This window comes from Triticum aestivum, chromosome 5B (assembly GCF_018294505.1).
Source record: "Triticum aestivum cultivar Chinese Spring chromosome 5B, IWGSC CS RefSeq v2.1, whole genome shotgun sequence".
NCBI classification, from domain to species: Eukaryota; Viridiplantae; Streptophyta; class Magnoliopsida; order Poales; family Poaceae; genus Triticum; species Triticum aestivum.
The window spans coordinates 508,635,941-508,663,832 of NC_057807.1; positions in this window are offsets into that span (position 1 = coordinate 508,635,941).

Genomic DNA, 27,892 nt, shown 5'->3' on the forward strand with positions numbered 1-27,892 from the left:
CTAAGCATAGCACAAGATCGTGTAGTTCGTTTTGCTAGAGTTTTTCAATGTCAAGTATCTCTTCCTTAGACCATGAGATCGTGTAACTCCCGGATACCGTAGGAGTGCTTTGGGTGTACCAAACGTCACAAAGTAACTGGGTGACTATAAAGGTACACTACAGGTATCTCCGAAAGTGTCTGTTGGGTTGACACGGATCGAGACTGGGATTTGTCACTCCGTATGACGGAGAGGTATCTCTGGGCCCACTCGGTAATGCATCATCATAATGAGCTCAAAGTGACCAAGTGCTTGGTCACGGGATCATGCATTACGGTACGAGTAAAGTGACTTGCCGGTAACGAGACTGAACGAGGTATTGGGATACCGACGATCGAGTCTCGGGCATGTAACGTACCGATTGACAAAGGGAATAGTATACGGGGTTGCTTGAATCCTCGACATCGTGGTTCATCCGATGACATCATCGAGGAGCATGTGGGAGCCAACATGGGTATCCAGATCCCGTTGTTGGTTATTGACCTGAGAGCCGTCTCGGTCATGTCTGCATGTCTCCCGAACCCGTAGGGTCTACACACTTAAGGTTCGGTGACGCTAGGGTTATTAGGAAGACTTGTATGTGAATACCGAATATTGTTCGGAGTCCCGGATGAGATCCCGGATGTCACGAGGAGTTCCGGAAGGGTCCGGAGGTAAAGATTTATATATGGGAAGTTGTCAAACGAACACCGGAAAGTTTCGGGGGCATATCGGTATTGTACCGGGGCCACCGGAAGGATTCCGAGGATCCACCGGGAGGGGTGGCCCCTCCCGGAGGGCCACATGGGCTGCATGGGGCAGGAGCCAGCCCCTGGAGGGCTGGGCGCCCCCCCCCCCTTGGGCCCATGCGCCTAGGGTTGGGGGGGAACCCTAGAGGGGGCGCCCCCTTTGCTTGGGGGGCAAGTCCCCCCTCCCTGGCCGCCGCCCCCCCTCTAGATCCCATCTAGAGGGGCCGGCCCCCCTTGCCCCTTCCCCTATATATAGAGGGGTGAGGGGAGGGCTGCATACACAAGCCAAGGCGCAGCCCCTCCCCTCCCCAACACCTCTCCTTCTCCGTCACGAGCTTGGCGAAGCCCTGTCGGAGTGCTGCTTCTCCACCAACACCACGCCGTCGTGCTGCCGGTGGAGCTGTTTTCCTCAACCTCTCCTTCCTCCTTGCTGGATCAAGACGGAGGAGACGTCGCCCGTACCGTACGTGTGTTGAACGCGGAGGTGCTGTCCGTTCAGCACTTGGTCATCGGTGATCTGAATCACGTCGAGTACGACTCCATCATCACCGCTCCCTCGAACGCTTCCGTATGCGATCTACAAGTGGTATGTAGATGCAAACTCACTCCCTTGACTCGTTGCTTAGATGAACTCATAGATGGATCTTGGTGAAACCGTAGGAAAAAATTTAATTTTTTGCAACGTTCCCCAACAATGGTGAGGGTGGGACACGACACTGCAGCCGCGGAGAGGAAGAAATGGGGCTCGGGAGATGTCCTTGGCGAGGTTGGTGATGCTCTGGTGGAATCTAAAGGAGAGGGGAGAGGCCACAGAGCACGAATTTAGGAGGAGGCCGACGGCATGGCTCCGGCCCTGGAGGGCTATGGAGGGCGCGGGGAAAGGAGTGAGCCGGTCGGGATGACGCGCAGGAGGGAGAGAGAGCCATCGGAAGCCAAAGAGGGCTCGGGGTGGCCTTTAAGGGAAGCGGGTGAGGTGCACTATGAGCTCATGCGTCAGCGAGGCCGTTGCCATCGCTGCAAGGCACGGGGGCTCGCAGCGAGGTGTAGGGGGTGCTCGTGGGGTCGGTCCAGGGCGAGGGGAGTGAAAAGAGAGAAAGCAGGGGGCCAAGGGCACCGCGCGTGTGAGCGTGCTTACTGGTGCGCTCAGGCGGCCGGCGCATGTGCGAGCTGGGGCAAGCGGAGGGATAAGGAGGAGGGGGACAGGGGTGTGGCGTGTTGCGGACGTCAAGGAGCATCGATTGGCGCGCAGGGGAGGCTCGAGGTGGCCGGAGGCGCTTGGCAGGGGGCGGCTACAGTGCGGGAGCGCACTGTAGCACGCTCCAGAGCGTGCCTTTGGCTGCCATGGCATTGTTTAAGGGGCAGGGGCGTGCCCACTCATGTGTGGTAGCGCTAGGGAGAAGTAAACAAGTGGGGAGGGGCATTGGATGCCCTGGAGATCCACTAGAGTGAGGAGGGAGGTGAGAAAGGAGAAGAATGTTGTTGTCCAGAAGGGTAAATGGGGATGTTTCACCCTTCAATCATTGAGTTGAGGCCAGGGAAGAGTTACTGGAGGTGCAAGGGGACTCTGATGGGCTATGGTAAAAAGTTGAGGTCATGGAGAAAAGTGGAAGTGGTTAAAACAGGGGTTTTAGTAAAATGGCAGAAGGTATTTGATGCTTGTTTGGTTAAGAAAATGAACTCCATCTGGCATGAGACTCAACAGGGTGAAATGGCACATATAATTAGGGTGTTGCACTAATTTGGAGCTTATTTGGGCAAAGTTGCCAATGCAACTTTTGTAAACCCTAAAAATTAGCAGAAATGAACTTGTGTAGATCTAGTTGATAAAATTACTTCCCCTTGATGCACCACTTGGTGTAGTAGCCTCATTTGGTCATGTGAACATGCTCACAAAAGTTGGGGTCAAGGAGAGAAAGTTGGTAGTACAAAGTTGTTCAAATTTGATTCTGGTCAGAGAGAGTTTTGGGGCATTTTGGTGAACCAAAATGACCTGGATTGACATGAGGCTTTGCAAGATGATCACAATATGCATTTGTGACTTGGTGGATTTTCCTTGGATTTTTATGAAAATATGTCCTGTAGAAATATTTCAAACCCTTGAAATGGGCAGAAATGGTTTTGTGAGGTTTTGTCCAATATTTTGAACATGACCATGTGTTGAAACTCTTATATATGGTAAATATATGCCCACTGAGTTTCCCTAAATTTTGTCAAATATTTTTGAAGCAATAAAATATTTTTTCCCTATTAAAGACCATTTCTGGCCTTAAGAAAAATCTTTTAAATAAAATAGTTAAATAACTTCTAAAATTATATTTTTGTGGTTTCTGGGTATCCTGTATCTAATAGGAGTCAAATATATTTTTGGAAAGATTTTTACTATCCTTAATTAAATACTTGCAGTGCAAACCTCAATTCAGGGTTTTTTGAAAAAACTAATTTTTGAAAATACTATTTGGCCAAATTATTTTTGCAAGAAATTATTTTTATGTCCTATACACATGTCATGATCATTGGGAAAGGTTTTTGGATCAAGGATAAGGAGTATAAGAGTTGGAGGATTTATTTTATTTTTAGAGCACTTGCAAACAACTGACAAAAACCAATCAAGGCAAGGTCCAACACACTCAAAAGTTTTTGTCAAACCACACTTTATCATGATTTTTAGCTTAAGTGTAGTGCCATGAAAATCAGGGTGTGACAGTTTGGGCGACGATGGCACTTTGGTGTCGTGTTCCTTCCTGAAGGCGTCGGCCGAGGACTGCTCAGGGTGGAGGAGTTGCTGGTAGTTCGGAGTCGACGCGAGATGGCATGTAGGTGGGGCGGTGTGGCATCAATAGTTTCATCGACGGTGGGTCTCGGCGGCATGGTGCAGTCGATTCTCGGCGTCCGATGCGCGGAGATGGACTCGCGCAGGAGGAGGAAGTTGTCTGGCGTCGTGGTGGCGTCGATGGTAGCTACACCGTGCAAGGTAGATGCAATAGTACAACTCTAAAGATGGATTGGTGGCAGGTGGTTGCGGCGGCCTCATACCCGACAGGCATCCTGGTTGAGGAGTGCTCCAGACTGATAGGTGCCCCATACCCGGCAGGCGTCCTGGTTGGGACCTCAGGTCTTAAATGTTTAGGTTTGGCTGCGATGTCTGTTTGGTACTAGTGGTTGGGGCGCACCTTGGTGCGCCACCTGAGCGGAAGCTCTGCGGTGCCAGATAGGTGGCGCCCCTTCCACATTCTTGTCTATACCAAGTGACGTTATTCTGTCAGACTAAAGGTACAGTAATGTGAAGTATTGGTACATGCAAGTTCATAACTGGAAATAATGCAGGAGCAAAAAGGGATCAACAAGACATCAGTTGCATGCGAAGAAAATATAGATATCTTATATGAATTGCAAACATGATGAATGGTTCACAATACGATCCATTATAGATACAGTAAGATGGTTCAAAACTCAGGCAACGGCGTCCAAAAGTGGAGCCACAGTTGCTCGATGAAGCATATGTAACAGATCTAAGAGAGACCGGTAGAACCTACATGGAATGCCTTGCCTGGTTTCTGAAGTAGAAGGCAAATGTCACCTTCTTTGATGTTGGTGTCAGGACGAAGCTCTGGCCAATTTGTTGTGATGATGGCCTTCTTGGCAGTTCTTTCAATGAGGTAGGAAATGAGGGAGACATCACCATCCGCAAGTTTGATTGGTAATGCGACATCATGTGGATGGATGCAGTCCTTGGGATGTGTCTCCATAACCCGAAAGCAGTGCATCATACAGAAAGTGAATGAGAAGTAAAGGGCAGTGTGATGCTAGATAAAAGGATATGTTTGTGTAGGTACCATAAATTCAGGAAAAAGACATCCAGAGGATGTAAAGCATCAGAATGCAACTACCCTTGGGTAACATTTTCAAATATCAATTATAATCATTTTAAAGTTTCAATTCAATCAACATCAAGACTCGTGAGTATAACTTAATATAAGTTGCACTCACTTTTTGGTACATTTCTTAATCAACCACACTACATATATCAAGAGCTTTGTACATCACCATACTCTAGGTAGAATGATGAGAAAGGCGGGTCAATGATTCAAAAATACTCCCGTGGTTCCTAAATATTTGTCTTTCTAGAGATTTCAACAAATGACTACATACGAAGCAAAATGAGTGAATCTACACTTCAAAATATGTCTATATACATCCGTATGTAGTAGTCCATTTGAAGTCTCTAAAAGAGAAATATTTAGGAATGGAGGGAGTATTAAATTCTCGGGTCCCTGGAATGGAAGAGATAATTAAATTAATTAGGCCTTGAACTTCTACTTTCGTTTAGAATTTAGGCATTATTTTTCCCCTTGCTTCCAGAAAAGAAAAATCTTTCTTTGGGATTCCTGGCATTCTACGACTCTTTTCCAGACTAATTAGGAATTCTTTTCTTGGTCATTGAGATTCATGGATAATTTAGAGTACTATTTAGGGATAGATCGTACCTCTTTTTTTATCCCCTCGAACAAATCGAAATGATTGAAGTTTTTCCTTTAGCAAAGAAAAATAGACACAATGTCGCTTTATTTTATCGCATTGAAAAAGACTATCCATATCCTATGTACCTAACCCTTCTAGGGGATTCTGTGTCAGAAAGCGCGAATATTTATTTCATTCCATTAAAAATAAGAAGCCAATTCTGTTCATAAGAAGAAAGAGAAGCAGATCTATTCTATACTCGATAAGTGCCAATATGCAATGGGTAACTTGGCCAATTTGGAAAAAACGAAGAACAAATAACTAAAACTACAATATGTACCAAGCAATAACACAAGCATACTATTAGGAATGAATATCAAACATGAGCAATGGAGATACACATTATTTGCTTATATGGTCATCGCAACAAAAATATTTTCTAGTGCTTATGTTCAGAACTGTTTGTAAATCTGCATCATCACAACCAAATGTGCTACAATACATTTAGAAGCAATCTGCAAACTTTTAAGAACTGGGGACAACAAAAGGAGTACATGATAACCACTTGGTGCTGCTATTTTCATGGTATTGTCTAAGCTAGTATGAAAATTATTTGTCCTAAAAAATCAATGTACAAGGATGATAACTTTGCCACATCATCACGTGAGAAAAGAGCAAGCATAACTTGTGTAATGCACTGCTTAGCTCCATTGGACGCTAGAACCTGATCTGGGCTATAGGTTAGACCATTCTGCTCTGCATATCAATAAACAAACAACAAGGAAGTCAATTATACTACTTATTCAATATGGCTATTCCAAAAACGAGAAATTCATCTACGTGCACGCACCCTGAAGCTTGTTGTTGATAGCCTTCGTCGGCTCCATACTCTCGGCATTAGCGGGGTACCTTGTCTAACTTGCTACAACTACAACACACATGCATGTAGAATGTATTACCCTACAATCTACTCTCAAGTCTCAATGATACAAAGGGAAACCTGAGGCATAAGAATCCCATCCTTGCTGACAACATTACATTCCCTCTTTGGTTCAGTTTTTCGTACTCACTCTAACGAAGAATATACACTCCAACAGTTATTAATAAAGGACATTTCAGATGGTATAGTGTGCAACATTCAAGATTACACTTCACATGAATATGTTAATAAAAATGATGAATTATGAAATAATCAACACCATGTGGGTGAAATAAATCAATGGCACGATTCAGTTTCCCATTTTTTGCAAATTGAAGAAATGACAACATTGTAAAACACTACACCAGACCTTGCTGCGGCATCTCGGATACTGTCAAGTGTCAAACATCTGAATAAATCATGGTCCTTATACTTTCATGTATACTCAAGTCCTTTGCTAACCTGGTAAATAAAATAAAATAAAATAAACCTTGTGCTAAAAACTATTGACCTTTTATATACCCAAAATGGAAAACAAAAAAAACAAAAAAGGGCTAGCAGTAAATGGAATCCGAGATGCTCTCATAACTGGGATCATCCATCACGCCTAGGTGTCTAAATGTTTATGTCACAAAAGACTGTAGAAGTGTGTTGTTACGAAGAAGTAAATGGAATCACAAAAGCAAAAGCACAAGTGCTTGACAGCTTCATTTATCCATGAATGATTGCAAAGTTGCCCCACTCCAATATATGAGACAAGAGAGATCTACAGAAAAAATGACAGTACAGAACTTGCTTCTGAACTTAACGTTGTAGACCATAGATCTAATTTGGAAGTCCAAAGCTAAACACAATAGTCAAAAGGAAGAAATGGCTATACAAAAATGGTACATACATAATTTGCTTATCCAGTACAGAGATCCCCTTAAAATAGCAAATGGCCTCGCATTGCAAACTAACCTTTCTTATCTAGTACAGAAAATTCATGGGAAAATAATATTTACCAAATACATAAACCTAGACTACACTACGAGATCAACATGAGCATCGGATGGATGATCCCAGTTATGAGAGCACAACAACATACATTCAAAAAATTACCATTCATAGTAATTGGGACCCGTTGAAGATAGTAAATTACCTCATGACATACTTGAGCAACGTGTATAAATCTCCTATAGTCAAGCAGAAGGAGTAATTTAGGTGCCCGTACAGTGATCGCAACCTTCCACGTGATTTAGGACAGAAGAATCTATCCATGTAGATGACAAGAGTACTAATCAAAAGGGAGACGAAAGGCAATCTGTAAGATATAATTCCCAGATCACATAGCAAACAATTGTTGCATGATTAATTTAGTTAACCCCTTACCATCACACATCTCTACTTGTCTTCCTCGCCATCTCCATTAGCACATCCCATGCGATCGAACAAACCATTTAGCAGAGACATCTGCAGTGTCGAAGCATTAGATCTCTGGACACACCTGGGAAGAGTAATAAATATGCAATTGTGTTTTCCAACTGTATAATTGACAACTAAGCAGACCAAAAGACTACTATGGATTATGGATTATCGAATCTCAAGTACTGAAATTATTGCCATGAACTACAGACAAGAATGTCAAACATTGCACAACACATTATCTAATTAAATATTATGGCTGGTCAGTGTGACATACGTTAAATTGCATTAGCATGGCATATTAACAAGCCCTGTACCTGTACTAATGGAGTCCCGGCAGCAACTCTTGTGCATTCAGGTAACACTATATAAATTTCTTGAATCACTTTCCCACCTACACGGGAAGGATTCAGGTGTCAAATGTTTGTCAGGTTAAGAGACGTGCAAACACAAGTAACAAAAGGAAAATGGATTAAACAAAACTTTACACATCCAAGTGAAGATAATCAGAAATTACCAGCCCAGACTCCAATACCAGAACCTTGTTTGCTCTTTTAAAGTTCATGGCTGAGTTATCCTGATATATGTTGAAAGTAAAATTTAGTACATCACTTTTGTATGAACTAAAGTGAAATCCATGCAAGAAAACATACGGATACTAACGAGCAGGATCCGATCCGGTCAGATCAACAGAAGTAACGACGGCTTACATATCGAGTAGGAGGTCCTCGTCCTCTTCGCCGGTGGTGATGGCAACCTCCCCGAGCCTCACGATGTCCTCTTTCTCGCCGCCGGTCGGCGACGCGTGAGGAAGAACATGGCGACGCCCAATGGAAGTGGTCGGTTGACTTTGACTGGGGGGTGAAGCCATCATCCTCACTGGCCACTTAGCCAGATCCAGCCGCCGCCGTCGCCATCTCTATCCGCGCTGAGAGGAAGACGAGGACGAGGCGCGCCACCCCTGCTTGGGCCGGTGAGGTCGGCGGTGCGAGGTTGGAGGAGCAGCTGCTCCTTGCTCGAGTCGGAGGTGGGGGGGATCTAGGATCGTCACCCTGCAATTATTCCTGAACTTCTTGTTGATGTACCCGCACATGATCCACCCAGTCTATAAATTTTGAGACTGGGATAGCTAATCTTAAATTATGAAAAAGCTATACCCTAAGATCTGATCATGTGGCTTTCAGAAAAATGACAATATAAGCCAATATGTCAGGATGGTCTTAAGTTGCACCACGAACAAAAACAGATCAAGGTATAAAAGGGAGTTCATAGAAAAAAGGTCCATATCCATAGTGGAACAAATTGGAAGAAGTTTATATAAAAATTTAATCGACAATCATGTACACTGGACACCCTATTGCCATATCAACAAGTTTAAATCAGTATAAATTGGTAAAAAGCTTGATCTTACCAATCATTATATACATGCTCTCATGTACCACACTGCAAGTTTACTCCCTACAGTGGCATTGCAATAAAATGCTACAATATCACTCCAATTAGGCAATGGAAAAGGAAAAGCAACACACTCGAAATTAGATATTGCAGAGAAGGAAAGAGAGAATCTGTGTCTTGGAGATCCAAATTAACATGCTACAATATCACGCACAAAATGGAAAGCAACAGAGTAGCTCTGCACATTCTAACTGTGTCAGTTATGAAAATGAAGTAATATCACCAGTGAACTGTATCAGTAATTTTGTATCATTTCTTCTAATCAATAGGACATTAGGACCGACAAATTTAAATTTGTAATATATAAAGGAAAGTGAAAAATCTAGAGAGCTAGTCATCTTGTCAATTCATCAACACGGTGGTGAGGGTGAGTGGTTCCTAAATTAAGAGGTACAATTTTATATTGTGAATCAGAGTTATGTAAATCTGTATAAAGAGGGATGTTCTAGATTACATGAGAACTTGAAGGATTTTGTGATGCTAGTTAGAACAGGTGCAGTGTCAAGCAACAGATGGCATATGAGACCTAGGAACCTATATATTCATCAAGTACTACCGTTTTGTGTGGTTCCAGAGTGGATAGAGTGGCATAGTTAAGAGTCATGGAAGAAAGACATTCAAGTGCATCTTTCTAGCAAACAGAATGGCAGAGTGTGAATACTTGATCTCTTGTCACAGTGAACCACGTAGTTAGTATGAAAATTTGCTTTAGGATACTACTATCCGCATCTAATGCATGTATAAATGCACCAAAATTTGTACTAATAAAGGAGCATTATCATATTTGTTTAGCAAGCAAACAATGATAATTATTATAGCCGAACACTTCTGAATAAATTCAATGCCAGAGAGAGGTATTACCTGTTATTCTTAGCATTTGGGTAGCTGCCATTGCCTAGCGCATGGTAAAGGTACTTTTCCAAGCTGGAGTTCTTGACCCGGTGGTCCATGGTGCAGTATATGTTGCTGATACAATTAGCAGACTGCCCTGACTGTAATTGTTGAAAGCCTATAAATACAGTCAAAATTACCAATTATGAATGAATTAATAATTAACCGTGCATGAACTTGTTAACCGAAAGAATAATACATGCCATCATCAGGAGTACTTGCCTTTTTCTTTCTTTCCGCAGAAGGTGCTTGGACGATGAACTCGATATGTAGGGCATATCAACACAAATCTGCAGTGCAAAACTAATTATCAGTTTGCACAAAAAATGAGTATTAATGACTCAAAACAATCAGCAATGACAGGGACTGACCGATATACAGATAACTAAGCAGATTTGTTGACTCCAAAATTGCATAACCTATCATCATGTAAACAAAAATGATAGGGGAAAACCATTTACGGAACAGTGAGAATGAAATCAAACATGCACACACTATGAAACGGTGTGATCTTTGCACATATGGGCAGAGAGAGAGAGAGAAGGATTGACAGAAACTCACATTGACACCAGCCATCCCTCGAAGACGCCTCCCTGCAGATCCATATGACACCGCTGCTCCTTGTCCGTATTGTCAACCTCTCATCTACCCATGAGGCATCCGCCGCCTGGGTCTCCGGCCTCGTTGCTCCATCCCCACCATGGACCTATTGGACCTCCCCTCATCAGCCAATCTGGTGGAAGGGGATCGGCGAAAAGGAGCACGGCGGCAGGGCATCTCTGCAGTCCGTGCTATCCTTCTGCGTCGAGGATGAAGACGATACTTCCGAGAGGAAGAGTAGGCCGGCAGCGGGGCGTAAGAGACGCCGGAGGGAATGGGGATTTTCTCCTTCCTTTCCGATGAACCCTAGCCTTGATGGCTTTCTCACCTTGGGGACGGCTGCAGCGGCGAGACGGCGACAGGTAGGAGGGGGCGGAGGGGCGGCGGCGCACGTATAGGGGAGGAGAGGCGACACCACTGGATAGAGGGAGGCGGCCGAGGGTAGCGGCGGCGCTGGATTGGGAGGAGGAGGCGCGCGAGGCAGAGGGCATGGGGGAGAAGAAGGCGCTCGAGGCGGAAGGTTTCGCTCGACAGGTTTTTCGTTCTTTCCCTTTTTTTTACCCCTCTTTTTTTCCTGCCCAACCAATGCTTTCGACGTGGCACGCACGAGAGGTCGCCCTTGTAGCGACTGTTAATGGGTTTAATTAGGTCCAGACTATAAGCGTCCCTTCATCGATTGGATAGATGTAGCGACAGTTGTTGTTTAGATGATGGCTTTAGTCTTACTGTTGTATCATTTTGTAAGTTTTGTAAGAATAATAATTAAAGTGGCCGTATACATCACCCAGATACAGAGGCCAGGGGTCATCCTCCTTTTCTAAAAAAAACTCACGCTGCCAGTGCCAGAGGCTTGACCGAGGAGGAGCGGCAATGGTGCGACGGCGTAGATTTTTGGCAGGAAGGTGGACATGGTTGCGATGGCCTCGCGGTCGATCTCGTCGAATGTGTGGAAGATGACGGCGGACGGGGTAGTCGTGTGGCACGCCATTGAGCGCATGACGACTTTGAGCATGGCGTCGTCGGGGTCCGCGGTGAGGATGAAGTCCGGGAAGTCTTTCAGGCAAATGCCTTTGGGCATTCCCGGCACCCAGTCCAGGACCGTGCTGTCCATGCATCCATTCCTTAGCTGCCCAGCCTCTGTTTCTCAAAGGAAGCAAAAAACACTTCTGAGGGGAACAATGCCCATGTCGACGAGCCTCTGGCATTGCTAGTACATCATGAAGGAGCACGCGCTTGTGATCCAGAAGGTGACACATTGAAGACCCATGTCCTTGGCCGCGTAGAGGATGTGCTCAATGTCGGAGACGACGCAGGACACGGGCGGGAGGCCGGAGACGAGGCTCCTGAAGTGCGGGGCCAGAGCCTCCGTGGTGGACAGCACGGCAGCCATGTCCTACGCCGCGTCGGCATCGAATTCTAGCAAGCCATCCGGGACGGCGGCGAAGCGGAACCCAGGGACCCCCGCAAGCGCGCCGGGGCCGCGCGAGCGGAGGAGGCGGCGGCGGTTGTGCTCGGTGTGGACGAACGTGATCTGGAAGCCGTGGCAACGGTGGAGGAGCTTGGCTAGCTGGAGCGCCGGCTTGACATGGCCCTGCGCCGGGAATGGAAAGAACACGGCGTGACGCTTCTCCACGCCGGCGGCTGCCTGCAATGTCGACATGGCCTGCAGCTCCAAGCACGTTGAAAGAGCTGGAGTGGAGAGGAGGATCGTTCAGCTAGCACCGGCACTGATTGATCCACACTGACACTGTATAGTATTAATGATGAATTGATGGTGTACAGCGACGCGGTTCATCCTGGACCAAACGATCACCACGTTTCACCAACAACAAAAAACAACAACAACAAAGCCTTTAGTCCCAAACAAGTTGGGCTAGGCTAGAGGTGAAACTCATAAGATCTCGCAACCAACTCATGGCTCTGGCACATGGATAGCAAGCTTCCACGCACCCCTGTCCATAGCTAGCTCTTTGTCGATACTCCAATCCTTCAGGTCTCTTTTAACGGACTCCTCCCATGTCAAAATCGGTCGACCCCGCCCTCTCTTGACATTCTCCGCACGCTTTAGCCGTCCGCTATGCACTGGAGCTTCTGGAGACCTGTGCTGAATGTGCCCAAACCATCTCAAACGATGTTGGACAAGCTTCTCCTCAATTGGTGCTACCCCAACTCTATCTCGTATATCATCATTCCGGACTCGATCCTTCCTCGTGTGGCCACACATCCATCTCAACATACGCATCTCCGCCACACCTAACTGTTGAACATGTCGCCTTTTAGTCGGCCAACACTCCGCGCCATACAACATTGCGGGTCGAACCGCCGTCCTGTATAACTTGCCTTTTAGCTTTTGTGGCACTCTCTTGTCACAGAGAATGCCAGAAGCTTGGCGCCACTTCATCCATCCGGCTTTGATTCGATGGTTCACATCTTCATCAATACCCCCATCCTCCTGCAACATTGACCCCAAATACCGAAAGGTGTCCTTCCGAGGTACCACCTGGCCATCAATGCTAACCTCCTCCTCCTCACAGCTAGTAGTACTGAAACCGCACATCATGTACTCGGTTTTAGTTCTACTAAGCCTAAACCCTTTCGATTCCAAGGTTTGTCTCCATAATTCTAACTTCCTATTTACCCCCGTCCAACTATCGTCAACTAGCACCACATCATCCGCAAAGAGCATACACCATGGGATATCTCCTTGTATACCCCTTGTGACCTCATCCATCACCAATGCAAAAAGATAAGGGCTCAAAGCTGACCCCTGATGCAGTCCTATCTTAATCGGGAAGTCATCAGTGTCGACATCACTTGTTCGAACACTTGTCACAACATTATTGTACATGTCCTTGATGAGGGTAATGTACTTTGCTGGGACTTTGTGTTTCTCCAAGGCCCACCACATGACATTCCGCGGTATCTTATCATAGACCTTCTCCACGTCAATGAACACCATATGCAAGTCCTTCTTATGCTCCCTATATCTCTCCATAAGTTGTCGTACCAAGAAAATGGCTTCCATGGTCGACCTCCCAGGCATGAAACCAAACTGATTTTTGGCCACGCTTGTCATTCTTCTTAAGCGGTGCTCAATGACTCTCTCCCATAGCTTCATTGTATGGCTCATCAGCTTAATTCCACGGTAATTAGTACAACTCTGAACATCCCCCTTGTTCTTGAAGATTGGTACTAATATACTCCGTCTCCATTCTTCTGGCATCTTGTTTGCCCGAAAAATGAGGTTGAAAAGCTTGGTTAGCCATACTATCGCTATGTCCCCGAGACCTTTCCACACTTCAATGGGGATACAATCAGGGCCCATCGCCTTGCCTCCTTTCATCCTTTTTAAAGCCTCCTTCACCTCAGACTCCTGGATGCGCCGCACAAAACGCATGCTGGTCTCATCAAAGGAGTCATTCAGTTCAATGGTAGAACTCTCATTCTCCCCATTGAACAGCTTGTCGAAATACTCCCGCCATCTATGCTTAATCTCTTCGTCCTTCACCAAGAGTTGGCCTGCTCCGTCCTTGATGCATTTGACTTGTCCAATATCCCTCGTCTTCCTCTCCCGGATCTTAGCCATCTTATAGATGTCCCTTTCACCTTCCTTCGTGCCTAACCGTTGGTAGAAGTCCTCATATGCCCGACCCCTTGCTTCACCAAAAATAAGAGAGGAGTGTTCCACCGAGCCTCCTCAGAGCTCAGACGAATCCGACCGTCTGTTGCGTTCGCTTGATGGAGTTTCGGCCGTCGGATCAAGCCATCGGACGTGCTCTGCCGTCGGATCTGAGACTAGCACTATAGGAATGAATACACTAGTAGAAAAGGGGGCAATGGTCCTGGCCGGGCCACCCCATTAGTCTCGTTTCAGTCCAGAATCGAGACCCATGGGGCATTGGACCCGGTTCGTGAGCCTCGGGGGCCGGCCGGGCCACGTGGGCCATTGGTCCCGGTTCGTCTGGACCTTTTGGTCCCGGTTGGTGGGACGAACCGGGACCAATGGGCCTCGCTCCTGGCCCGCCACCATTGGTCCCGGTTGGTGGCATGAAACGGGACTAAAGGGCGGCCTTTGGTCCCGGTTCATGCCACCAACCGGGACTAAAGGGTTTGTCCTCGTTGCGGTAAGAGTTTAGTCCCACCTTGCCAACCGAAGGGCGCTCACACCGGTTTATAAGCCCCTCCCTCTCTGTCTTGTTGAGCTCCTCTCAAAGTGAAAATAGATGCCCTTATACAGAGAATTTGACCTAAATTCATATTGAATTTCTCTGAAGTTAGTAGAAATTTATTATGAATTTAGGTTAAATTCTCTCTATAAGCGCATCTATGCTCATTTTTTTAGTAAAGTTAATCACAACTATTTTTTCTTCTATTTATTTCTGAGTAGTTTTTTATATAGTTTTTTTTTCTTTCCTGCTATATTTATTTTTTTTCTATTTATTTCTGAATTGTAATAAGTCATTAAAAATAAAAAAGAGGCGCAATGCTCGTTAATTAGCTTCAAGCCTTTCGGAATAGTGTAAACTGCACTGCACATAGCTCCGTGCAGTCTACCCTATTCCTCAAGGCTTGAAGCTAAGCAACGTGCAGGTTAGCATTGAGCCTCTTCTTCATCGTCTCTGCACTCAGGGCTTATAAACCGCTGCGAGTGCCTCTCGCTTGGCGAGGTGGGACCAAAAAACAGCTGCAGAAAGAATCAACTAAAAAACTCTTTTACCGGTTCATGCCAGAAACCGGTACTAAAAGGTGCTCGTGAGGCACCAGCCTTAAAACATGTACCAAATAAAATGCCTTTGTAACAGCCTTAAAACTGGTACTGAAGTAATCAACTAAAAAGCTTTTATAAACCTCTAATATTATTGAAACTGAAATTATATATAATTTTGTTACAAACTTTAATAGCAAAAAGAATTATCATAAAAGAAAATAAATAAGTAATTAGAATTCTGTTCAAAACATTAAAAGCAAAAAGAATTATCATAAAAGAAAATAAATAAGTAATTAGAATTTTGTTACAAACTTTAATAGCAAAAAGAATTATCATAAAAGAAAAAAAGTAATTAGAATTCTGTTCAAAACATTAAAAGCAAAAAAGAATTATCATAAGAGAAAATAAATAAGTAATTAAAATTTTGTTACAAACTTTAATAGCAAAAAGAATTATCATAAAAGAAAATAAATAAGTAATTAGAATTCTGTTCAAAACATTAAAAGCAAAAAGAATTATCATAAAAGAAAATAAATAAGTAATTAGAATTTTGTTACAAACTTTAATAGCAAAAAGAATTATCATTAAAGAAAATAAATAAGTAATTAGAATTCTGTTCAAAACATTAAAAGCAAAAAGAATTATCATAAAAGAAAATAAATAAGTAATTAGAATTTTGTTACAAACTTTAATAGCAAAAAGAATTATCACGAAAGAAAATAAATAAGTAATTAGAATTCTATTCAAAACATTAAAAGCAAAAAGAATTATCATAAAAGAAAATAAATTAGTAATTAGAATTTTGTTACAAACTTTAATAGCAACAAGAATTATCATAAAAGAAAATAAATAAGTAATTAGACGGGTGCATTGGTACCTGTTGGTAGCACCAATCGGGTCCAATGACCCACCTTTAGTCCCGGTTGGTGCCACCAATCGGGACCAAAGGTCTGTGTTTCCCGCCCTTTGGGCTGCTGAAAAGAGGCCTTTGGTCCCGGTTGGTAGCCCCAACCGGGACTAAACGGGGGCATTAGTCCCGGTTTGTGCCACGAACCGGAACCAATGCCTTTGCTATATAAGTAGCACTTAGGAAAATTTCAGAACCGCCCATCCCCACTTCAATCTCTTCTCCTGCTCTCCCCCGACGGCGGCGAATCCATCCACGACGCCGGCAGGCTGCCCGAGCCAGCCCTCGCCCCGCGCCGCCCCGTCTCACGTCGCCCCGACACCGTCGCCGCCCCGCCCCGCCCCGTGCCGCACCTCGCCGTTGCCGTCGCCCTCGCCGTCGCCGTCGCCGTCGCCGTGAGCAACTAATTTAATTTGACGTTAGTAGTAGTTAATTTAGATGTGTAGTTAATTTTGTTAGATTTTTTTTAGATTTTTTTGTAGGTCATAGATTTTTTTGTTAGATGTGTAGTAATTTAGATATTTAGTTCATAGATTTTTCTGTTAGATTTTTTTTCATATTGTGTAATTAATTTGTTCATATTGTGTTAGATTTTTTTCTGTTAATAGATTTTTTTGGTGATATTATTGTTGAATATGCATGTTTGTATGTTCATATATATGCAAAGATCGAATATGTCAAATTTTATGATTTTTTCTGGTCATAGAATTTTTATGATTTTTTTCTGTTGTAATTTTGTTCATAGAATTTTAATGATTTTTTTGTTCATAGTATTTTCTTTGTCAACTTATTGTGTATGTATAGGAAAATTGTGAATGATATAAGTCATTTATGAATATGTTCATATTAGAATAGAGGAAAAATGAAAAAAATAAGAAGAGAAAGTGTTTAATATAATTAGTTAGAAAAATAATAGAACTATAGTTAAACTAGTTTATTTCTAGTAAGTACTACTTTATTTTATTTATAGTAAGTGCTTCATATATAGTTGAACTAGCTAGTTGATTTAATAAACTACTTTATTTTACTATATATAGAAGTAGTTTGTTTATAATAATTACTACTTTATTTATTTATAGTAAGTGCTTAGTAGTTGAACTAGTTGATTTAATTAATAAAACTACTTTATTTAATTATATATAGAAGTAGTTCCCGCATCGACGTTGGTGATGCCTATCCCGCATCCTCGTCGTCGTCGACTCGACGGTGGAGGCCTGCTTGATCAGGGCCATGTTCGGGACTGGGCTCCGCCGGGCTGGTATTGGGAGGTGCTACATTCCGGGGGACGTAGGTTGGTGAGGAGGCAGCCTGTTGTTGACCCGATCCTTGTTTGGTGGTGGTCGCGTGGGTCAGTGACGGTGCCGAGGCTTCCGGACACCGCGGAGGTGGTACGTCACCGTGTCAGCGAGGAGGACGAGCACGTCCGTCGCTACATGGTTGCATTGGAGGGCAGATTCTATAATACCTGGCAGATTCTTCAGGGATCTCACTGGAGCTATGATCCTGTGATGGTTCCTTATCTTTGGGTGTCCACCGCCGGCGATGATACCCGTCGGGCGCTACGGTTCTAGTTGTATTAGTGATGCTATATTAGTGATAATATTCGACGATGTACGGACACCAAGAGATGATGTACTTTTGCTTATAATTGTATGCATGCTAATTTGAATACTACTTTATTTTATGATTTGGTTTTGCTTATTTTATGATTTGGTTTTGCTTATTGAATGCTCATATTGGAAAAGTTCTCCTTCATTCCCGTGTGCTAGACAATTTGGTGTAATAATGCACTCGGGAATGAAAGGAGGAGCTACGTACCATCACCGATAGTCAACCCGTGATTAATAATAATGATCTAGTTTAATATTTGAATTATGAACATAGGCCGGAAATGTCGTACTCGGACGATGAAAACCGCCCGGGGGAGTGCGGCTGGTGCCACGACGACCGAGGTATGTGCGACAGGTTCATTGAGCTGGACGAAGATCGGCGCTTCAGCATTAAGCTCGAGGAGACCTTCGATGTTCATACGGTACGCAACGACGACAATAGTTTTTTTCGTAATTAAGCACGACTTCAACTATTTTAACGTGTATTTTTCATCTTTTCCAATTCGACTAGCTTATCCCATGCTATGCAAGACGCTATGTCTTGGAGAGGATGGGTTTTGAAGACCATGAAAGTATGGAAACCAAAAAAATTCTCCTAAGGACCCATCATGGTGTGGATTTTCAAGTAAAGTTGTACAATGCTGAGAGTGTAACCCATTTTGGTTGCAAAAATTGGGAAGCACTTTGCAAGATGTATGGTTTTGATGAGGGTATGCTTGTCACCATGGATCTTGGTGATCCTACAATCGAGCAAGACAGACCTTCGATTTGGGTCCTTGTGGATACACCTCCAATTCTTTCCCCATGTGAGCTTAACATAGTTATTAAGTAATTTATATTGTTTATTTCAAAATAGTTGATGTCTTATTTCCATTGACAGCTTATTTTCATTCTTCAAAGAATGTGCGGAAGATGGTAGACAAAACCCACTACACCGATGGCTACAGGGAGAAAAATCATCTGATCGTATTTTGTACTGATCTTGAGAATTACAATGTCTACAATTGAACTCCTCAACATTATGGTCAATACGTGCCACTAGTGCACGTGTTGAACTACGGTAACTACCATGGAGATATCCTGGTAAGATTTTTTACTATTACGACATCCGTGCATCTTTTTGCACACTTCTAAAACTAGTACATCATTGCTAACTATGAAGTTATTACTATGTTTTTCAACAGATAATCTCGAATGATTGTGTGCCTCATCTGATGTATACGCACGGTAGCCTTCATGTTTTAAACATACAACCAGGTCTTCCTACGAATCTGAACTGTCCATACCGGGTTTCTAAAAGAAGTGGAGACATGACAATCAAAGAATGGAAAAAATGTATGGACAGTCGTAAGGAGCTTCTTGGAAGCAAAAGGCAGCGAAGCACAAGAATTGGAGACAGGATGATCTCCATTCTTCATAATGGAGAGTCAGGGTCTATATTATTTTATGCTATTTTACCTTAAGGGTGTTTAGGTCCTACCTGATACTGATGATCATGTGCTAAGAACAATTATGTAGGGTTGGGTTCGATGACTATGAGGATGATGATCGTATGACTTATTATTAATAACAAGTAGAAGTTGTATGATGATGCATGATTAGTAGGACTTGTTATTATATATGATGATGTATGATGTGAGCATGCATGAGTTATTATATCAGCGGGTGAAATGAACATAGCAGCAGCGTTGGTAAACCAAGGACGAAGATATAAGAGAGGACACTTCTCTCTATTAGCTAGCTAATAACAACCTAAAAATAACCCCCAAAACCCCTAAAGCAGCCACTTTTTCTTTAAAAAAAGAAAAACATCGCCTTTTGGTCCCGGTTGGTGCCACCAACCGGGACCAAAGGCCCCCCTGCCTGGGCTCGGCGCACCGGCCACGTGGAGGACCATATGTCCCGGTTCGTGTTAGAACCGGGACTAAAGGGGAGAGGTATTAGTAACGACCCATTAGTCCCGGTTCATGAACCGGGACTAAAGGCCCTTACGAACCGGGACAAATGCCCCATTTTCTACTAGTGATAGTTACTCCCGCTTCGTGCCACCGCGCGTAATTCTAGCGCCCCCACGAGGGCATTTTCGTCATTTCGTGTCCTATGGTATAAAATGGGGCCTCTCCTGTGGAGAGGAAACCTGGCCGTTGCTCCTCCCGCACAGCTGCACTCGCGCCGCCTCCTTCCTCTTCCTCCCGCCTCACCTCTCTCTCCTTCCAAACCCTAGAGCAGCCCGCGCCTCCCTGCTCCGCCGCTGTCATCTCCTTCGCCCTACCGGCCGCCGCCACACAACATGAGGTGGAATGCGACCCATTCCCCGTGCCGTCCCCTCGGCCCAGGCTACCCCTAGCGCCACGGTCGCCATGCCCCTGTCGTCTCCTCGACAGGAGGAAGAGCGAGGCCGCAAACGGATCTGGAGACTGAATCGCGCTCCAATGGCTCCTGCGCGGCATGATGCATGTTAAGGTGATCTTTTTGTACATCTGTTCTTCCTCTGTCCTAGGTTCTCCATGCTTCCAGATTTTGATTTTGCCTTCAATTTTGACGCAGGGTGGTTGCTATCTCGTATCTCTCCTCCTTCCTCTTGGTGCCCGTGGCGTTCCTGCGACTGCTATGTAGATGGACTTAGAGGTTGAACCTTTTTTCTCTCTGTTTGTTTGGTTTCTCATCACGATTTATGAGTACAGCTTGTTCGTGTGCTGCTAGGTGAGCTTCTTCTCCTCTAATCTTGTGTGTTGCAGTCTACCTTGAGGAGAGGGATTAGTGTTTTTTGTTTTCTTCTTGTGGGAGAGATTCTCAGGTTTAGCTAGGTTCCAAAGAAGAGCTTTTTTTCTTTGTCTTTTTTGTTTTGTTTGTACCTTGCTGCCAAGGAGAGCCTTGGATCTAGCTAATATTTTACAAAGTACATGCTTCCTGCCTTGCTTGGTTGGTTGGCCATATTCTGACCTATGTCTGTGTATGCATAGATGTGCTAGGTAAGATATATCAGGAACCCCTGCAGGATTAAGCGTCATCGGCAAGGAGTAGGCTTGAGATAGTTGCTAATGTTTCAATCCTACTAGGCGTTGCCTTGTTATTAATGTTTAATACGACAGTGGAAAGGAGGAGTTCATTGCGGTCTGTAAGATGGATGTGTGATCCGTGGAGTGAAGATCCATCTGGCATCCATGGATGGCTGAGGCAAGGATATAGTTGCTGAATAGAAAATAGATCTGTGGAGAGTGCATCAGTACGATGCTAATTGAACTTTTGAGACTTACTTAAGTTAAGCAAGAAATTCAGTCATGCAACCGAAGTAGAGCCTCTTCAGCAAGAGAGCATGCAGATTTTAAGTTTTTTATAGCCTGCTCCGGATGCTGTAGAGTTAAGGTTGTAAATTTCGTGAATCATTTTGTTCCAGCTTTTTTTAGTGTATAGTCTAACTGTGTAAGGTTACTTACTATACGCAGATTTACTTTGCCATTGTTGATCACGTCCTTCTCTCTGTGCTATGAATCATATACCTACTTATTGATTTTTAGGATCCATTTTAGTTATGCTAAACTTACGTCCTTCCGACAACAGTTTAGTGATTATTCATAAGGGACGCTCCATATTCCTAGATGCAAAGGATCACTAGGTATGGTCTGACTTGGCCTTTGTACTTCACTTCACTCCAGATTAGAGATTGTTAATGAGAAGTTAGTTGGTGTAATTTGTGATCAAAGTTGGTCCCTGCTACTTCAAATCTAATTGCACAACTCAGTGGGTAGGCTCGGTTTACCTGAAGCTTGATGTTCTCGCCTACAGTTTTTGCTACTTTCATTGGTATTGCAAAGACATGTAATGTCTGTAGTAGCATACCTCACTTATATAGATTTTCATGATACTGAGATTTTTTTGACGGATAACACTAGGATTTTAGATAGCTTTTTTTGTAGAATTCTCAAACTATTCTTAATTCCGCCGGCCTATCTACTTGGATCTCACGTCGCTTGTGCTGAAGAAGTTGTGCGTTCTCAGCTTGTAGCCCCTGTCGTAGTTGCTAGAAATTTAATTTTGCTTGAGATGTTTTAGCCATGTCCAACAAAAATAGATGTTACATGCTTGGAAAAGGCTACTTAGGCTTGATGCTAAGCTCTTCTCATGGTAAAAGGGTGTTATCTTTTGGGTTACTTGACGCTAAACTCTTGGCATTCAGTTAACTGTGTACCGTCCTGGACTCACTAGTACTTACAGCTGAGAAGTATTGTTTGCTTTGGCTGAAGATATACTGATTTTGCCCCAAAAGAAACCATGCATATTGCAATTTGCTTGATTCCCACTTGTGTTACTATTAAGCATGGTTTCTTTTTTTCAGGAGCTTATATGTGCTGTGTACCTGTGTTGGTGCCTTTACAGAAGATCCATTATGCCTTCCTCTCGGTAACCACAACAAGCTTTTACTTATACCCTGAAGCATGGTGTGGATCCTGTCAATATAATGTATTTGGAAATTTTACCTTCTCTTCTTTTATATTACTACAATGTTCGTACAGAGTGACGCTTTGTGTTTCAAATGCTCTAATACTTCCATGTTACAGATATCTGTGGAGCTTAATTATGTATATCTGTCGTTGTAAGTTAGTTTTGCACATGGACCTTTTGTCACACATCTACTTTCTGCTGACATGAATAATGGAGTTCTGATGTTGATGTGACGATGTCAAGGATTATAACTATGTTCACATATCTGTAGTGCTTGGAATTGTTGATAAACTAATATGTAGCATAAATATTGGATGGCCAATAAAGCAGGGCTCACGATGATTATAAATTTTATAGCTTGTGTATAGAATGGTAATGTTAAACTTTTATTTCTTAAGATATTACGGTTGGTTTGCTAGGCTGAATCATAAGATATGAGGTAAGGTATGTGACAAGAAGACCTAATGAGGGCAAACATATATTGAACATTAGTTAGAAGTTTATATGTACAATAGGGTCTTCAATTTGCAGTATGGGTTGCTTTTTAGATCAGATTCTGGTTTGTCAGATTTCGGGAGTAGGGATTTAGTTCTATTTTTATTGGAGAAGTGCTCTATTTGCTTGGGCTAATATTACTGGCTTACTCGCATGATAATTGTTGCAAGATATAGGTGACAAGTTGTACTCTATATGCATGGTGATTGTTCCCAAATTACCTTTCAAGAATTAGTCGTTTGCAGCCACGTCAAAAAATAATAATAGTTTGCAGATATTTATCTAACCATTAGCGGCTTCAGCTTCCTGGTCATCTTTCTCTTGGAAATGAATTGGCCATATTTCTTTGGAAATGAATTGCTGTTCCTACCCAGGTAATTGAACTTTCTTCTACAATAGATCAAACTCAGTAGTTTTGCTTTAGAGTTGTTGTTTAATAGTAGCACTACCGCTGAGTAACTAGATCATTGGCTGCCACTATGTAAATCTTAGTTGCACTAAGAGTCCATCTATTTTGATTTCATAATCATGGTTCTTCCGTCATGGTATTATGATTTCATACATGCCAACAGGCATCCACAAGATTTGTTCTTTACTTCTGCAAATAATAGTGTGTTTTCCCACAAAAGTACACGCGCTGTGGCGGCGAGCCGTGGCAACCATGTTCTTTGTTTTGAAAGCGTATAAGATAAGAGCATGTTTCTTAGTTATTTTGGCAATGCCGTCCTTTACATTACAGGGTGTTTTACACAAACAATTAGGATATTATCTACGTATGCAGATTTGTTAGTTAAATTTACCGCACCTTTGAAACCTGCAGTTGTTTACTAATCTCTTAAATCTTTAAACGGTGTGCTTCATTCCTTTAATTTCAGAACTAGAAAGGTGCAGTTAAATAAGAGTTGTTGGCAGCATCGTTGATCATGTGTTTAATCATTTGTGTGGAGTAGTATTAATGTTCTTCCTGCAATGGTTGATAGAAATCCATGTAAGAACTTTATCCTGCCATATTTCTCGTTGTTTGTTTTTCCTTATTTCCGTTTCCTCTGTTTCTTCTAGTGTATTTTCATGTTTATTTTTGCTCAAAAGAATTAGAGATGGAGCTTGGGCCAACAATCTCTGAGCAGAGCAGCTGTGTGCCTTTCAAATATGCCTTTACTGTTCAGCTTCTTAATTGTATAGAACTATCGAAACTGTTAATTTGCTGCTCCTGTAGGTTGATTAATTAACCTTGTGTTTCTCCCTCCTGGGCAAGTTTTCTATCGCATACACACATGGGTTGTTGTAATAGTAGTAAAAAAATTGGAAAAATAAGACAGATTTAATAGTAGTCATATTAGTTGTATGGAAATCAATTCATTTTATGCAGAAGCAAGTTTTACCGCTAAATTGGAATGAATTCTCTGATCGACCGAAACAAAATTTTGGCACACAGCAGAAAATTCTGAGAAATAATTTATTTTCACAAAGTTGGGTACTTCTGTTAGTTGAGAAGATATTACAGTTGCGCTATAGTTAGGAATAAATGTTATTCTTCCTCTGATATATTGCAACAAATTCAGTTTATGCGTCTTCTGGTTATTTCTTCTGTTATTTGGCCTTGTGCTTTTGGCTGTACATGGTTCAGTAGTAATCGGGACTCAGGGGAAGGGCGGTTATATCTTCTATGTGAGGTTGACTGCTTTTGATTCGCATGTCCTCCTCGAATAGCTATGTATGAAAGCAGAGGCCCTCCAAATTAGATGGTAGTGCTTAGAATTAATGATTTATCCCATGTGAATTGTCCTTCTCTTTGTTCTTTCTTCCTTTTTTGTTTAGAATTAATGATTTATCCAGTGCCGCTCATTGCATTCTCACCAGACTTTTAAAAAGCTTCATCTTAGTTTGCTAAATATTCTTTCCTACTGAACTAGCTTCAGAACGATTGGCAAGTTTATTAACCATTTGATCTTTTTTGTGCATTGCATGTTTGTGATGACCCGCAAGTATACGGGATAGTTGTAGACTCTTTCGATAAGTAAGAGTGTCGAACCCAACGAGGAGCTAAAGGTAGAACAAATACTCTCTCAAGTCCTATCGGCCACTGATACGACTCTACGCACGCTTGACGTTCGCTTTACCTAGAACAAGTATGAAACTAGAAGTACTTTGTAGGTATGATAGGATAGGTTTGCAAGATAATAAAGAACACGTAAATAAAAGCTAGGGGCTGTTTAGATAAAGAAGCAATAAAGTAAATATAACGAGTGTGGAAAAGTGGTGGTAGGAGTTGTGGAATTGTCCCTAAGCAATTGACTATGTTACTAAACCGGTAATCACTATTGCAATTCTATTTGAGGGAGAGGCATAAGCTAACATACTTTCTCTACTTGGATCATATGCACTTATGATTGGAACTCTAGCAAGCATCCGCAACTACTAAAGATTCATTAAGGTAAAACCAAACCATAGCATTAAAGCATCAATTCCCCTTTATCCCATACGCAAACAACCTACTTACTCGGGTATGTGCTTCTGTCACTCACGCCACCCACCATAAGCAAATCATAAACATATTGCAAACCTACAGCGGGAATCCCTCACGCTTGCATGACACGGAGGGAACAATAGGACAGCACCAATAATAAAACATGCAACTCAAACCAATCATAGCAATTCATCAATCACCGATAGGACAACAAAAATCTACTCAGACATCATAGGATGGCAACACATCATTCGGTAATAATATGAAGCATAAAGCACCATGTTCAAGTAGAGGGTACAGCGGGATGCGGGAGAGTGGACCTCTGAATATAGAAGGGGGAAGGTGATGGAGATGTTGGTCAAGATGACGGTGGTGTTGGTGAAGATCGCGGTGATGATGATGGCCCCCCGGCAGCGCTCCGGCGCCACCGGAAGCAAGGGGGAGAGAGGCCCACTTCTTCTTCTTCTTCTTCTTCTTCTTCTTCTTCTTCTTCTTCCTTGACCTCCTCCCTAGATGGGAGAAGGGTTTCCCCTATGGTCCTTGGCTACCATGGATTGGGAGGGGCGAGAGCCCCTCCGAGATTGGATCTATCTCTCTGTTTCTGCGTTCTCAGATTCTGCCCCTTCACCGTTTCTTTTATATCCGGAGATCCGTAACTCCGATTGAGGTGAATCTTTCGCCCAGATTTTTCTCGTAAAATTAGCTTTCTTGCGGCAAAAGAAGGGCATCAACCGCCTAATGGGTGGCCCATGAGAGTGCCAGGCACGCCCAGGGGGGTGGGCGCACCCCCCTGTCTCGTGGCCACCTCGGGCACTGTTTCGCGTTGATTCTTCCTCCGGAAAATCCCAAATATTCCAAAATAATTCTCCGTCCGTTTTTATCCCATTTGGATTCCGTTTGATATTGATTTTCTGCGAAATATAAAACATGCAACAAACAGGAATTGGCACTGGGCACTGGATCAATATGTTAGTCCCAAAAATAATATAAAAAGTTACCAAAAGTATATGAAAGTTGAATAATATTGGCATGGAACAATCAAAAATTATAGATACGACGGAGATGTATCAGTTTGCTACTAATAAATATCCAAAAAGTAGTGTTCCGGTTAACTAATTTTGGATCATATTTGTTGTAGATCCTATGTTCTTTCTGTAAAGTAATTAGAATTCTGTTCAAAACATTAAAAGCAAAAAGAATTATCATAAAAGAAAATAAATAAGTAATTAGAATTTTGTTACAAACTTTAATAGCAAAAAGAATTATCATAAAAGAAAATAAATAAGTAATTAGAATTCTGTTCAAAACATTAAAAGCAAAAAGAATTATCATAAAAGAAAATAAATAAGTAATTAGAATTTTGTTACAAACTTTAATAGCAAAAAGAATTATCATAAAAGAAAATAAATAAGTAATTAGAATTATGTTCAAAACATTAAAAGCAAAAAAGAATTATCATAAAAGTAAATAAATAAGTAATTAGAATTTTGTTACAAACTTTAATAGCAAAAAGAATTATCATAAAAAAATAAGTAATTAGACGGGTGCATTGGTACCGGTTGATGGCACCAACCGGGACCAATGACCCACCTTTAGTCCCGGTTGGTGCCTCCAACCGGGACCAAAGGTCTCTGTTTCCCACCCTTTGGGCTGCTGAAAAGAGGCCTTTGGTCCCGGTTGATAGCTCCAACCGGGACTAAAGTGGGGCATTAGTCCCGGTTTGTGCCATGAACCGGTACCAATGCCTTTGCTATATAAGTAGCACTTAGGAAAATTTCAGAACCGCCCATCCCCACTTCAATCTCTTCTCCTGCTCTCCCCCGATGGCGGTGAATCCATCCACAACGCTGGCAGGCTGCCCGAGCCAGCCCTCGCCCCGCGCCGCCCCGTCTCACGTCGCCCCGACACCGTCGCCGCCCCGCCCCGCCCCGTGCCGCACCTCGCCGTTGCCGTCGCCCTCGCCGTCGCCGTCGCCGTCGCCGTGAGCAACTAATTTAATTTGACGTTAGTAGTAGTTAATTTAGATGTGTAGTTAATTTTGTTAGATTTTTTTTAGATTTTTTTGTAGGTCATAGATTTTTTTGTTAGATGTGTAGTAATTTAGATATTTAGTTCATAGATTTTTCTGTTAGATTTTTTTTCATATTGTGTAATTAATTTGTTCATATTGTGTTAGATTTTTTTCTGTTAATAGATTTTTTTGGTGATATTATTGTTGAATATGCATGTTTGTATGTTCATATATATGCAAAGATCGAATATTTTATGATTTTTTCTGTTCATAGAATTTTTATGATTTTTTTCTGTTGTAATTTTGTTCATAGAATTTTAATGATTTTTTTGTTCATAGTATTTTCTTTGTCAACTTATTGTGTATGTATAGGAAAATTGTGAATGATATAAGCCATTTATGAATATGCTCATATTTAGAATAGAGGAAAAATGAAAAAAAATAGAAGAGAAAGTGTTTAATATAATTAGTTAGAAAAATAATAGAACTATAGTTAAACTAGTTTAATTTTAGTAAGTACTACTTTATTTTATTTATAGTAAGTGCTTCATATATAGTTGAACTAGCTAGTTGATTTAATAAACTACTTTATTTTACTATATATAGAAGTAGTTTGTTTTAATAAGTACTACTTTATTTATTTATAGTAAGTGCTTAGTAGTTGAACTAGTTGGTTTAATTAATAAAACTACTTTATTTAATTATTTATAGAAGTAGTTCCCGCATCGACGTTGGTGATGCCTATCCCGCATCCTCG